Below are 16,551 nucleotides of genomic sequence, written 5' to 3'. Positions count from 1 at the left end.
AGGTGGTTGTCCCTGCTGCTGGCGCTTATGGGGGCCAACCTGCAGCACCCAGGCCTGGGGCACCCAGCACAAGGATGTGGAGCTGTTAGACTGGGCCTAGAGGACAACGTGGAGCCCTTCTCCTATGAAGAAAGGCCGAGGGAGCTGGCCTTGTTCACTGTGTAGAACAGGAAGCTCCAGGGACACCGCATTGTCCCTTACGGTACTCTGGGGGAGCTTATAAACAGCAGGGAAACTGACTTTTTACCCAGGTGGATCCATGATTGGCAGCAGCAGCAGCTCCATGCCTCTGTAAACACAAGGTCTCTAGGCCCCATCAGTGCCATTTTTTCTTCATGTCGTGTTCACAGAGATGGGGGATGCCAGAGATACTTCAGGAGTGAGCCCTTCTGCCTTGAAGACAGAATTTCATGTCTTCAATGGGAATTTAGGATATTCTGTGCAGAGCATAGCAAAACTGTTTAGTGTTGTTTTTTTGCTCTCCAAAAATATGTATTATGTTTTTAATGTAAGAATTGTATTTTGTCTGAAAATCACCTTAGGCATCTCCACCCTTTTTTGTCTGTCTTGCAGAGTATTCAGCGGATATTAAGTGTACAAATGAAACATGAGTTCAGTTTTGGTGAATATGGTGTAGAGTTAATGAAAAAAAAGGTGTTCAACATCTTATTGCTACCAAAATAAATCTTGATTTCAGCATTTGAATTATTTTTTTTTTTTTTCCTCTCTTAAAGATATTCTGGTTCCCATAATATGTTTTCCTTTTTTTTTTCTTTTTTTTTTCCTTTCTATTTGGCAAATAACTGATATTTTTTTTCTCCTTTCTTTCTCAGAAGGCACAAAACAAATGGATTTTTCTTCATTGGATTTTTTTTGGTTTGTTTGTTTTTGTCATAAACATCATGGATAATGCTAGTGTCATCTGCACAGATTTGGGAAGTACACCAAATTGGTTAACCTGCTGGCTGGAGAAATGCCTCTGCAGCAGAGAAACAGACCCATGGGAAGATGAGAAAAATAACTAACAAAATGTTCTCAATGGAATACCATATTTCAAATATATAACTGAATACTACCAAACCCATACAAAACATTTTGAAGGTAGAAATTGATTGTTTTGCCTCTTTGCTTACTGAGCAAGCAGTGCTGTTTTGCTGTTGATCATATGACATTGAGGTCTGTGAAACAGTGCATTTACCCAAACATGTTAAGAGTAGCAGCAACTATGTCCCCCTCAGTGCTGTATTTTTGTAGTCTTTATTGTTCAGAGCACACTGACCCATGAGCCTGGCAGATATGGCCAGCATTTAGCTGTTAGCTCTCAATACATACTGATTTCTTATGTTTGTTCCAGTTATTACATCAAAAACGCATTCCATCTTTTAATTTTTTTTTCTGCTTTTTACCCTGAGGCCAGTAGTCTGTGATGCAAGAGGCCCAGATTCTGCTGCTAGCTGGGGAATAAAGCAAGTTGTGTCTCTGACTATGGATTTTCTTGTCTGTCTCATTTATTTCTACCATCAGTGTTCTGATCTGAGTAAATAAAGTGTAAAACAAGCTCGTCTTACTTGAGGAACAATTCATAAATCATACTAGGATATGTTAAGTAGAAAAAAATGTTACTCATTTTATGTGGAACATGACACCTCTAAGTGGAAGTGAAGGGGTTTCTCAAAAACAAGAAGCAATTCACTCAATTTTGGCAGCACCCTTGTCTTACAAACAAACGTTCTTGAAGCGATCAGATGAATAACCAACGGATGGATGAGTGTAATCCATTCATCTGCGTGTGAAGCCATTCAGAATGCCAGTGACATCAAAAGTTCAAGTGATGATCAGAAATACATTTGACAGCAGACTGTAGGGAGTAAAAATAACACAGCAAATGTTCTAGAAAGTTGGCTGACTGGGTCCTTTCATCTTCAGCTGTTGTGATTTTATTGTTGGGCATTTCTGTTGGCTGAAGATCATCAAAAGCAATGGGCTGTTGGGTGTTAAGCTTGTGCCTGAGAAAGTATCAAGATCAGGTTAAGATGAATGGAGGTAAATTTCTGCCATAACTGATGAAAATGCCTCATCAGTAATTTGAGCATACTCACAAGGCACTTGTTTAGTATCTCTTGCAGAGAAAAGGAGAATTTTGAATAGTGTCAGTGGTGCAAGTTGTTGCTCTCTTTGGCACTGTGCATTTCTTTAATGACAACCTGCCTTTTAGGCTAATTAGCCATGACTTAACCAGTTCCCTAACTTTACAGAGAAATCCTTACATAGCATTTTTGTTATTACACAGCTCCATACTGCATTATTGCCACTTAATACTCCTCCAAACAAGTGCAATCCACCCTCTATATGAGAATAAGGCAGAGGTCATGTGTGCCACACAAATATCTGTGATTAGTGTCTCCACTTGCTAGGTATGTGAAATAAGCAGTCAAGAAGATTCCATTTCTGGTACCAAATAACCAACCAATGTTTTAGTAAATTCTCATATATTTTTTTTTTCTTCTAGGAAAACTACCACATTTCCTAGACAGAAGTTGCTGCCTTAAGGATGCAGAAAAATAAAAATCATTGTAAAAAAATATTTGGAAAGTAATGTATCTTCAAAACAAGCACAACTCTTTCCTCCAGGGCTCCTGCTGTAGGTACACTTTGCTATGGTTATTCAGTGAGCTGTAAATTCTGGGAAAGGACTGTCCTCCTCTTTCTACTTACCAAGAGTAACTCAGGAAGTTCCAGGTGCTTAACAAACAAAGCACAGCCTTTGCTGAGGCACTTAAGACTCATGGACTGAGGTCTTTATCTATGTTAGTGATCTCTGAGGATACGGGACAGCACCAAATGGGTTTTGACTGGTATATGGGCAATGAAAAAGGCAGCCAACACACAGAACTGATGACTTAGCGGCTGGTCTCATTAGGTCCAGCTGTACCCTGATTTACTTAATCTGAGGCCTTAGTGGGCTCAGTGAGGTAAGAATTCAGTGTGTATCATCAGCCTTCCTAAGAAAGCAGCTTTTTTTTGTATTACCATCAAGCAGATGTAGTTCTTCTGAACGGAAAACAAAACAAAACAAAACAAAACAAAAACAGGAAGTAATGGTAACCTTGTGTCTGAAGGCACCTGGTCCAGGAAATGATGCAGGGATCTTCTTTACAGGCAGTAGGCATGTGTCTCAGAAAAGAAGGAGAAAGATGAAGTGCATGGGACAGCCTGTGTATTGACTCACACTGAGAACACATGCCAAGTCTTCCTTTAGCAGCAGAGCTATGAACCACTGAGTTTTATACATACAGAAATGGAGGAATGTAAATTGGTAAGTGCCGTAGAACCGGACTTCAGATTTGTCAGAGGCAAAAGCTCTGGAAATTACAGGCTTTGTCTGCAAAATATTTTTTTTCTAAGAAGGGGGAAAAAAAAAAATTGTTAACCAATTCTTGATTACACATTACTTTATTCAGGTTGGCCACATCTATTTTTTATTTTTTTTTCCTCTGGGCTGTAGTTTATTGACACAATCAACTGAAATGGCTCTTTTGGAGCCATTACAATTTATTGTGTTAGCGCAGCTGAAAACACTTCAACATACCACGTGTCACGCTTTGTCAAGTTATCAGTTAATGCTTCCAAATCAGGATTAGGAACAGTGCTGATGCAGTGCAATGCAGCAATTGCTTGTGCAACATAAGCATTCATTAAAAGGGACCAACTCTGCTGGAAGAAATAAGTGCTACCTATTGTTGTTTGTCAGGTGTCCTACCAGTTCATTTCCTTGAAGCATCAAGTGGTTCATCCCTTCAGCATCTGAGGTTGCTTGTATGTGAGAATGTCATTATTCCTTTGCTATTTACAAGCTGACAAACCACTCATCCACTTTAACAAAGTCTTCAAAAATTAAATGAAACTTTTAGCAATGGGGAAATCTAACGGCTCCTTCAGTCAATCTGTAAATTCCCAGTAAATCTGCACTTGGGCAGTAATGAAGCTAAAACTTAACTTCTTACACAATGAAATATGTCCCTCTTCATTAGCATTTTATTCTCTGTTTTGTATATGTGATAGGCCTATGTGTGAACCACTCTAGAATTGTTCAATTCATGCTGAAATGGCTGTGAATGTATAGTGGACGTGTGCATGAACAAAAGACTGGAAAAGCTGAGAAATGTTCAGAGTTATGAAAATCTTAAAAATTTAGAATTTTGGAACAATCCTTCAAGACTGGCCTCCCAATGTTAGTCATCCTAAATCCAAATGTAAACATCCAAATAAGATTTCTCAGAAGGAAAATAGTCCACACAGCGTAGTAACGCTGAGACAAGGAAGTTCTAAACGCCATTCTCAAGACTAGCATTTCTCAAACTGTGAAGCAAACATCAGCAATATATCCTCATAAAATACAAAGTAATAAAAGAAGGAACTGCGCTCCAAGAGTTAGCACTCTGAGCCTGCATAGGCAGCAGGAAGGAGAAATAGTACTGCAAGGCAAATCATGCACTGTAGCTCCTCACTCCGTGTGTAGAACTAAAGATTCATCTCCTAGCAAAGTGTCAAAAATACAGCAGGAGAGATGAGTGCTGTGAGATGAATAGTTCTCCAGGCCTCTGGTTATTACCAGCCCCAGCACCTGGGGCAGAAAGGTGAAAGTCTGATGGTGAGGAGGAAGAGCTTTGGTGGAGGAATTTGGAGAGAGCCGTGATGGGAAGAACTTAGAGGCAAGAAAGCTCTACTGTTAGGATAAGGAGAGACTGATATCCTCCTGGGTTAATCCTGCTTATGATCTAAACAGTATAAATGGCTAAAGCTATCTGATTTCAGAAAGCAAAATAATGCTTCGGCTATAACACAAATGGTTTTTACGCAGCATCTAAGTTACACAGGGCAAACAGATACCCAAACAATCCTCTATTAATTTAGAGTATTACATGAATTTAAAAGATAAGATCAATTTCAACAGAAGATTGACTTAACCACCGAACCATTTATTTCAAACAAGAAGTGCATAAACAAACCTTTCACCAGGAATGCCAGGATGTGATCCTAGACTTCTCTTTGGCCTTGAACCACTTCAGATTAATTGGTTTGGAGCCAAAGGAGGTGCGTAATATAACATCACAGTTTATATTTAGGAAAAGTCATTAGAAATGAAAAAGTTATGTAACTCCTCAGAGAAAGCAAAAGAAATATAGGACAAACTATACTTGAGCACTGCAGTTAAATTATTTTAACAGCAGGGTATCTTTAAAAAAAAAAAACTTTAGGACAAAATTCTACACAGAGCAGGAAAAAAAGCTTTTACATCTTACTGCAATTAGAAACTTCATCAGGTTAATGGGGCAACTTTTCAAAAGCTGCCATTTAAGCTTTTGTGTATGGCATTGATATTGCTGTATTTCACTTTGCAAATAGAACTTGTCCCAGACCAAAAAAAAAGCAGTTAGGTATTTTGGAATGTAGATGAAAATTCAGATGTCTGTGTCGCTGTGTCTGTGCTCTTTCATGCAATTTGTAGTTGTGATAGAATTCTGAGAGGATTTCATTTTCACTTCTATCTCCACCAGCTGGAATTTCCAAAAGCAGCACATGATTCTGGGGCATTTCAGTCTTTAGAAGGGAAACTGAAAGGCATCAAGAAAGCATAGGGAAGGGAGCCAGCTTGTCAGGATCAACTTTTTTTAATTTGAACACCCAGAATCTGTTGCACGGGGAATTAAAGCTTGCTTTTGATGACTTACATCAGTACTTCAGGAAAGTTGTTCAGTATTTATATACATGATGAGAAGAAATTCCAAAATGAATGGAAAAGGATGCAGGATAATGGACAAAGTTTTCAAAAACAGCCAAATAACGGAGGAGCCTAAATTCATAACAATTTTGATAATTGTGTATGGCAGTTTTCACACATCTTGTTTTGCAGCTCCTAAATATGTTTCTTATGCAGAAAGATATTTAAAAGGCTACAGATAGAAGAGAGAAAATATTTCCTCACATCACATGACTAAAACAATTAAAATTATGAAGAAAAATAATAGGGGGCCAGCTAAACGAGCAATGAATGAGCCACCTACCTTTACTGAAATGTTACTGATGAATTGTTCCTTTCTGGATGCAATGAATTATTAGAATTAGATGCCTAGACTGCAGCAGCTCTCCACTATAAATAAACTTTGTCATCATGAAGCTTTAAATACAGTACTGAAAAAGAGAACTACGGACAGACATTACAAAACAAAAAGGTACAGTGCTTGCTACTATATTATCATTTTTCAGAATGGAGAGAATGAAATGAAGTGGAACAATTCAAAGAAAGAAGCTTAAAACACATTTCTACTAACACAAAATAACCTAGTTTTATATTCTGGGTGGGCAGAATATAAATATGTGTAAGTCTGGCCAGGTATTAAGAACTATAAAAGCAAAACCTCATTCATAGCATAGAAGCATTGCACATCACACTCATTTGTAAGATTAGAGCTTTGCCGCTGCCTTAAAACAGGAGTTTTTCTGACCCTGGTAACGCGTTTTACATTCCTTTACAGTGACATTCCACGTCAGAAAAGACACTTTGAAGAACTACAACAGAAATACACAGCAAGCAATATCAGTAGAAATTTCTGGGAAGTAGCATTAACTTTTCAGGATCTTCTTGCCACATGAATAATTCCTGCTCTACTAGCTTAAAAAATGGAAAACCAAGACCAGCTCCTTGCAGACAGCATGGGTGCTGACCAGTACAAGATTACTGATCTTGCACAGCGAGAGATCTAAGAACTTAATAAAAACCAAACAAAACCTACTTGTAGTCTGCAAAATATGCTGCAATGTTATTGCTATCCTTGAATTATTTCATGTTATCCTAGATAACTGTAACATAAGGCACTGAGCATTCTAGATGCTAAAAATTCTAATCTTAGTTATTTTTTATCAATCAAATCTCTAGAAATGGTGCATGTTAAAAAGGGAAAAGAATAAGTCAAACTGAAAACAGTGAAAAATAGGAAATGAACAAGACAAACAAGGAACAATTCCATAAACACAGAGTTCCCACAGTGCATTAAAGTACAGCAACTCTGCCAAACACACTCAGCTCTCTCTATACATTGAGTTCTTGAACCAGTACCTTCAATCAGAACTGGCAGTAAAGGCATCCAGTTGTCTTGTGAGAGGGGGAGCAAGAGCTCCTTGAATGCCAGGTTATGGGCAGGCTGTGGAGAACAAATGTTAAGATTCCTTTGCCTGAGGAGACCATAAGCAATTGTGCTGAGCAGCTTCCAAAAATACTTCACATCTACAAAGCACTGGGCAAAGATGAACCAACAATTTCCTGCCCCATTTCCCATTATAGATAAGGCTGAATTCCAAAGGAAAAACAAAGCACTCCTGAGTCTTGAGAGACAGAACAGGACAATTTTTTTGATGGCCAAGTTAACCAGCTGTAGCAGCTCAGTGACAATCTCCAGGTTATAATCTCTACAAAAACTGTGTACTTGGACACTTTCTGAATTGCCTACACACATCCTGCTCAGCTGAACTTGAGCCAATTGGCTCTTAACAACAAAAGAATTTGTGGATAATCGTAAGAGCATAAAGCTCACTGGATGAAGGGAGGAATAGATGGACATCTTTTGTAGTTTTCTAGAAGTCTGTTCCTCTTTTCTACTATCTCCAGTTATTGCATAAGGATGTCAACCACTAGAAAGTCAAAAGCAAGTGCTGCATGAAGAACTTCCGTAACCAAGGAAGTATGTAGCGTTTCTACTAATGAAGGATATCAGCCATTGGAAGAGTTAACCTGCCCATTCTGCCAACCTACTGTACAGCTCTGGAGATCATAAAAACACTCTAGAAGTGTCAGTGGTAGGGACTGGCTACTCCTTCTCCACTGCACAGGGATAACTTTTAAACCAGGTATACATTTTTTTCCTCAAATTAGACCATAACAAGCTTCAGTACACCTGTAACACATTTCTCTTGGGGAAGCATTATGATGTTAATTTGTAGAGGCTTTTGATTACTTTCTTACTCGATATGTTTTTCTAAAGGATCTGCATACTGCTTCATGGGATGACAGAGAAAGCTTTGATATGTTTGAGATGTGATTTTTGCTCAGACTACAACTGCATCACTTTGGATATTATTTTTTTCCCCCAAATAAGTATCATGAAGCACACAAAACACAATAAGGCCACAGTAAGGCAATGGCAGTTCTACTAAGGACACTTCATCCTATTAAAGCTTATTCTCACTCTTAATTGGGAAAAAAATTACACATAGTACTTGTGCTTACCAGATGCTGCGCAGTCAGGAAACAGAGAAAGCAACATATTTTCAAATAATTACATTTAAACAAATACTTTTGCAGTTACTTAAGACTCAGTGGGAAGAATACTACTGAATAGAGTTGAAAATGCTACAGCAGTAAAAATGTGGTTGAAGCAAGAGGGGAGTGCACATCCTGTTGCAGCTTGGGCAACCTGCTGTTCTTCTGGCAGTGACACAAGGAGCAACAACAAAGTAACAGCCCTTACACGAGAATGGTAAAGCAAAGTCATACACTGTTTGACTCATAACACTTTATAGATACCTTCATGGCTGCCAGAGCTATAAATAGGTTTAAAACCCATTGTAATGTTTCATCTGCACCTAATACTAACCTGCACAGCCAAAATCACAAAGCCAAATATTGCAACTCCATATCAAGACATCCTTGAAAATTACATGTAAGGACCCAGATCTTTAGTTTTCACTTCAGTATGAGCATTTTGTTTATTTTTTCAAGGTAATATTTGCTAACTCTTATGAGAAAAATTTTCAGACACAACTTGCCTGGAAAGTTTGTTATTTTTGATACATCTCTCTCTCATTTTGGGGACACTGCAGCTAAGAAACTTCAATCTTGCATTTTCCAAACACTTTAATAATTCTGAACACAAACAACTCACTGTTTACACTTTGAATGGTTCCTGTGATCCCTGTCCTCGTGCACACTGAATATAGTGATAAAGCACGCTGCAAAGCTAAGTTTATATACATCACACATCACCATAGCCAAGAGTGAAGTGCTGACATATTCTGGCTGGAGTTAGAATGCTATCTCCAGCTACGTTCAAAAGGCTGAGAAATGAATTCCTTAGTTTGTTAAAGACAGCAAATCGACCAAATTATTACTTCCTAATAAAGAAAGGAGTTTTATCACAACTGATAAAGTCACGGCCTGAGCACCTGTGATATGTAACGAGAAGGTAATAAAATCCTGGGCTGACGAGCTCACCATGCGACAGCGGCGCGAGCCACATCGGAGCACAAGGCTCACTCACCTTTATTAACTCGGGCTCTCACTGCCACCTGGTGGTCAAACTGACTTACACCTTTGTTTGTATCAGACTTCACTAGCGATGCCCTAAGAAATCGGCCCAGGAGGTTGATACAATAAATTGCTTAACCTAAGACCATAGAGAAAGAAAGGAGAGAGAGCATTCCTAATACTTCCTACAAACCACACACTGAGAAACCAAATGAAAGTATCGTAAATGTGACTTACAAATAATGGATACAAATAACTTCCAAACAAACCCTTTCTATATTCACAGATAGGAAAAATCTTTTAATTAAGCTGCTGAGTAATTGTGCCAATATTAATACTGGTTGACAGAACTTGTTTAAAACAAAGCTTCAGAAGTGATAACTTTGATGATTCCACTACAACTGGATTACTACTAAAGACAATGTAGGATATGCAGGATAGTTGGATCACCCAAGATGCTCATCCATATTGCAGACCACATCAGAGCCCTTCATATCAGAAATACATTACACAGTACAGTTCTAGACTTTGAGATTATTTAATATTTTGTCCTAACAGACTCCTCCCAAGAACTTTAAATTAAAAAAAGAAAAAAAAAGTGACATAAAGCAACCAGAAAGAAAAGCATGTTCCAGATGAGAAGACAAATTGGAAGTGAATGGCTTATACACACTGTCTGCATCAGTCTTACACTATGACTTCAGTCAAAAGCATTCTTCAGGGTTACTGCCTCTAGTTTTAGAGTCTCGTTTTAGATTCTAGTTTAGAATCAAAGCTAACTTAGCCTCAGGTATTTAAAAGCTACATTTTAACTGGAAAGATAAAGTTATTTCCAGTTAGGAGTTATCAGGATTTCCGTTTTCTTCATGTGCTGACGTAATTAATCATCTGCATCCAGTTTCAAACCTTGTATTCCTGAAAAATATTAGAATTATCAGACTAGTCACTTACTAGCTGTCAGGAGAAGAAAAAAATTACATTTTTGTTCCTATTTGTCTCTAACTGGATGAACCCAAAGGCCCGCCAGGCACCAAGTGAAGATCCTTGGTGCCCCAAGGGCACAGCGAGAGTCTTTCCCCAGGGAAGACACAAGAAACCCAAAATCTTTTAAGAGCAAAGCTTTTGGTCAATGTCCTGTTTTATATTTACTCTGAACATCATAATTGCAAGACAATTTATCAGAAGGTTCTGTGATTATGTTCTCCATTCCAGGCTGTAAAATAACTGCTCTGAAACAAACATGGCATAATCTAATCTGCTTTATTGTGACAGCAGCCAAATTAAGGTTTGACAGTGATTTTACTTTTGCGTACTTAATTCCTAAACTCAAATTGAAGTTTGATCTTGAGAGGATACAGACTACAATGAGTGAAACCAAAGGCAACATTCATGAATCTTAATGAATGGAAGGTCTCAAGCTTCAGTCAACTCCGCTTCTTCTGCAAGTCAGACAGACCTGCGTTACATGAGAACTTGATGTAACATTACGATACCTTCACAAATACAAAAGGTTGTATTTGCCAGTACGTAATTCCCCTGTGACCTGGATTTGAAAATCATGATTAAGAAAGCTTTGGGGTTGAGAAGAGAGCGTATGGAGAAGCAGTGCAAATTGTTTGCTTAAAAGCATTTGCTTTTAGAGCACGTTCACAAGTGTTAAAAATATGCTTCAGATGACAGAAGTGATTCATTATGAGACAGCTGCTGAGAGAGACATCACTGACAGGAGCGAGAGGGTGTGCAAGAGAGGGAGAGGAGAGAGAGAGATTTGACATGCAAATTACTTGGAGAAAAAGAAATGAAATGCTTTTTTTCCCCCCAAGCTTTGGAATTGAGGAATGATTTTAATGACTTTTGAATTGAAACTAAGTTGTTGCATCTCCTGAAACTGCCAGAACTGTAGCACCCCTCAGACCCCTTTCACACTTCAGTCATCACTCAGCTGATGTGGTGACTGCCTACAATTGTCTTTCTTCTGGGTAGGAAAAGGCAATATTCTTTTGTCCATTTTCTGTTTTGCAACATTAAGAGACTGACTGCTGAAACTCTCGTCAAAGGCTTTAGCTTCATAAATAATGCAACTCTTACACAAGTGTCAATCTCCAGACAAAACGTTAAAGTTGGTTTGAAGCACATCCCTGCTCAGAAAGAAGGGATCCTTTCCTCATTCTGGATCGATGGAACAAATTCAGAAAGTGACTGAAATCCAAATCTCAAAGTAATGACAATCATTTAACACTTGCGTTTGAAATTTAATGTTCTAGTGACTGCTAATGTCCCACATCTGAAAAACATTGTGGCAGAAGTGCTCACCTGCAGACCCGCTGCTTTTCCCTGTCTGTTTAGCACAGACCTGGCAGTAAAGCCCCAGACAATGAACAATTCACTGTAAAAGACTAACTCGGAACTGCAATCCTCATTGATTTTACACTTTGAAATTGCTAATTATGCTTACGTTGGTATGTTGTTCTCTGGAGGCCTGAGCTTTTGTGTTTCTCCAAAAGTATCCAGCTCAATCTTGGCCTTTTCAGGACCCAACACGTACACATCTCCTGGCTGATATAATTCTAGTCGTACTTCTGCATAGTTTTTCCCTAAATTACTGCATATCACGTTTGTGTGCAGCAACTGAACTTTCAGAGAACGTTTATTCTGAAGTGGAAGTTAAACACAGTAAAAATCAGCTAAAATTCTATACCCACATTTGCAATTCTTCAGCCACTTCTAAAGTAAGTATGCCATTACATTCATATGTTTGTACTGAAAAAGCTAAGCTGATTTTAGAAAAGCAGTATGATTAAATCATAGGCAAATTTGTCGACCACCCCCTTTTGAGAAGGGTTTTTTTTTTTTTTTTTTTTTTTTTTTTTTTTTAATCTTTCTTTGTTTCACCAGCATACAGATTATCTATTTAAAATACATGAACTGAATGGACTTCCCATTGAAGTTAGTGTATTCTAGCATTGTAATAAACGTTATGAAAAGATGTCCGAGCACCAGCTGGCCTTCCTTTGATCCTCTCCATTCTTGTGATGATACATTTTCACACTTAAGATGATTCCCTTCTACCTCAAAGGCTGAGAGCTGCTTTGGTCCTTACAAATATTAACTGCGATCACAATGACCTATCTTTCTGGTTCCAGTCATCTGTTTATTATAGCGTGGAAGGTCAGAACTACATTAAAGGGGCCTGAAAGGCTTTATTTCACTATACTGCCCCCTGCAGAGCCTAACAAAAAGCTGGCAGACTTGTAGTTCATGCATGCACGCTCCTCAGCACTGCATTGTGTGCTTGTATTAATGGGCTTTTGTAACCTTCCAGGAAAAATTCCCTCACCGAGAGAACAAAACTGTTGTTAGATCTGGACACACATGTGAATATCAACTACCAAAAAAAAAAAAAAATTAAATCTATATTTAAACAGTAGAGGCACTGTCTTTTACAGAAAAGGATGTCTGAGTTGTCAATAGCTTGCATTTTCACTAGGGTGTGTTTTAAAGATAACTTTTGTCTATTTGCAAGGATGGATATTTAATAATAGAGATAGAAACCAACTATTCAGAGAAGGCAAATTCAATAACAGATGTCAGTAAGGATTAATGAATAAGGCTGTGGACCAGAAAGCACAAGCCCGAGTGTACCAATAGAAAGCCCTCTATTCGCAGCGCAGTGGAACACGGGTCACTTTGAAGCCATTAGCATACCAAGTTACAAAATAGCTGCATCCAAGACCTTTCAGTTCTCACTAGCACATTTTCCATGCTACCATGTTTCCCTCCTTCAAATTTGCCTGTAAAACTCACACTGCATCAAGCTTTCTGCACAAGCAGGACCATTCACACTTGTTCTGTTTGTTTCACCTCTAGCAATTTTTTTTTTGCCAAGAGAGTCATTTAGTAACAAAGCTAAGTATCCAAAATTCTAGCACATACTCCAGAACACAGACATTGGAGATGTTCTTTAAGATTTTTGCAACTATGTGGGCCTCTGTTTACCTATACACTTCTACATTTTTCCTGTCTGAGCTTGAATATATTAACCTCTGCTCTGGATTTTGAGGGGTGGCTAAGTGGGCATGAAGCGAGCAGCAGGAATTGAATGCAGCTGTCCACATACGAATGAAGCTACCCACAGTGGGTAACACAATGAAAGCAATGAAAATCGTGGATTCCAGAAGTAAATGGTCTATGGGGCCAGTTCCACTTGCTTCACGCTTATTTTATCTCAAATTTGGCTTGCTCTTCTATATGCCACTTAGCTGTTTTGGAAAGACTTCATGTGTAGCAATTACTTACCTATAAAATTATCGACAGGAGTTTAAGCCCATCTGGACTTGTTGAAGAACCTACAGAAACAAAGCATAAGTGCTCAATTCTAAAGCTCCATCTGAATTCAGGAAACTAACAGCCTTACATTTTGAAAAAAAAAAAAGACCCAGGAAGGCCAGATTTAAAAGTGTTTGAGAGAATGTACATAAAGTTTCAGACCAGGAACACTATCCATGGTCAATGGCAACAGGTTGTAAACCAATGCAAAGTCCTTCTTAATGAAGTTCTCTTTCCTTACACAAAGTTCTAGCAGTACTAAATGTTAAGTTTCAATATAAGCAGTAGAGGATGGTTTTCGTTTTTTGGGGTTTTTTTTCTTTCTTTCTTTTTTTTTTTTTTTTTTGGAGGAGTTATTTAAACCTGCACCTGATTATATGAAGCAACATTTTCCTAAGTGCATACTAAAAATATACTCACATATAAAAAAAACAAGTTAATCTTTAAAAAGATTTGAGTGTAATTAAATTGTCTGAAGAACACAGTAGCACCTTCAGTGTAAACACTACCATCATTTCTTTTTAAATATTGTGCAGGTGTCAAGTGACAGAGAGAGCTCTGCACTGAACAAACCCAAACTACAAAAACCCACCAACACTAAGATTCTCATTCACAAGATGACTCGAATGGCAGCTCTAAACTGCAGGATGGCTACTCTAATAAATAATTAGTGGTTGTTCAATTATACTACACCAATTTGGTTAATATCCTCTTTAAAAAAAAAAAAAATTTATTTTATTGTTTTTTTTTTTTTAAGTAGCATGTCTTCTACATTGCTAATAATGACACTTCAGCCCTGCTTGCAACCAGCCAATTGAGTGATGCTTATTCATACCCCTCAGCATGCTGGCTATAGATATTTATGAGCAACAGTTATGGCTGAGCATCTGTTGGTGGTAGAATACTATTGGCTCACTAACTGTGGCACGGTTTCCACCTGTTCCTCAGAGTCACAGGGTAGCTGCTGTTTTCCAGATGTGTGGGTTTTATGGCAGCATCAAGCCTATCAGACCACATTTGCTATTCTCAAACATCCTCTTCACCTACAGGATGGCAAGAAAATTGTTAGGATATAGTAGTAGCTGCTCTTTCAAGGTCACCTTCTAGAGAAGTTTCACTGAGAGGAGCACTAGATGATACTAAATTGGCATAGCGTACTACTATACAAAATACACCTCTTGCAAGTCAGGCAGTGATGATCTCACTGCAAAGCAGCTGCAGGGACAGGTCATCTTAATCCAAAGCTTCTTACTCCATATGTAGAAACTCATTCTCTTCCATCTGACCCCATCGACTTATCTTCTGAAATTTCTCTCTTGCATAGCCTTTCCTTCAAGCCAACTAGCAACAGTAAGAATTGTTTCAGCATTATCTCCTGTTTGTCACTGCAACTCCTGCTTTTTCCAGTCCCAGCTGTGCAGAGTCAACACAGGCTGTTTTCTCCTGCTTTCTTCTCATGTAGGTATGACACACTGCAAAATGGCGTTTTCCCCAAATTGTAAACAGTATTCACAATCTAATAGCGAGTTTGAGAATATTCATGTTTTTGGTGTGATGCACTCACAGAAAGAAATGCTGCCAAGCAAGAGAGATTATCCTGCCTGCATGACTGTCCTTTCAGCTGTAAGTACTTGATGGCTAGCAGTCTAATCTATACATTTACAGCAGCATAGTAGATGTTATTTTCATTTTAAGGTGTTCAGTGTTCAGAAACGTTTCTCCAAAAGCAAAGTGGGCAGACACATAGTAGTGCACTGCTAGAAGAGCACAAAGGCTGTGACGCAGTCTCTGTTTTAAATCTCCTCTATTGACTCCACCAAAATACAACAGAGAAAGCAAAACAAGAGTTCCAGAACTAGAGGTTACTGGAAGGTTACAAGGTTTGCAAATTCAAGATTAGTCTTTGCCAAGCAACAGAACCCACTGGGAGCAGGATCAAATTTCTAATTTCTCTTGGGATACGTAAATCTAAAAACAATTTCTGACAGGGGGAGAACAACAGGTCTGGTGACTGGCAGATATCCACATTTTGCCTCTGGCACTGACACATGGAAAAGAGTGAGAGCATGGTACATTTGGCCATCATAATACATGGATTTTTGGGCAGCATGCTAAAAATTTCCACAACGATCCACAGCATTCAAACAAGAAATAATATAAACAAAAAGAACAAGAGAAAAATTAAAGGTCCAGATACATACATTCCCTTAATCCTAAGTAGGACTGTATTCTGTTAGCCTGCTATTTTTAAAATTTGGCATCAAGAATTCCTCTTTGTTTTGACATTACTGGCTAGAAAGATGCATGTATTTTAGTTTCCTGACATATGTGCACTACAGGAAAAGAAAGGCAAACTAAGAGTCCCTAATATGGTCTCCAGTGCCTCTGTGTGTAATTTAACCAGCCTGTTAACCCAGTTAAAGGTTTTTCAGAATATGATATAATTATTGAAATAAATTACTATTTTTCAAGACTGACATACCAAGTATAATGTTCTGTCCCTTTTTAAGGATACTATCTCTGGCCAACAACATCACCTGTCTTACTTTGATTCAGGTTGAAAACACATTTTAAAAAAGGGAGCACAAGGAAAGGAAGTGAAGGCATAAATTGTAATGCATAAAGTTAACAGGAAATTGAGCAGCTAGTTTTGTACTCCTCAATAAAAAGTAGCAAGATCTTTAAAATTTTGAAAAATATTGCATTTACTAGGCTCTATTTCCACAGAACAAAAGCAGTAGACTGTAAGTCATCTGTGGCCTACATTCCTGTTCTAGAAAAACTAATTTTTGCTCTACCAACTATTCCATTATAACATATTTAAAACTGTTTTACCTGCAGACCATTAACAACATCTTCCCTAATAGCAAAAAAATGAGACATTACATATTAACTAGTAGAAAATCCCAGCTATTGGTTTTACA

Source organism: Lagopus leucura, unplaced genomic scaffold (genome assembly GCF_019238085.1).
Source record: "Lagopus leucura isolate 7727_CA_CO unplaced genomic scaffold, USGS_WTPT01 Super-Scaffold_100004, whole genome shotgun sequence".
In the NCBI taxonomy this organism is placed as follows: Eukaryota; Metazoa; Chordata; class Aves; order Galliformes; family Phasianidae; genus Lagopus; species Lagopus leucura.
This window is presented reverse-complemented; position numbering follows the sequence as displayed.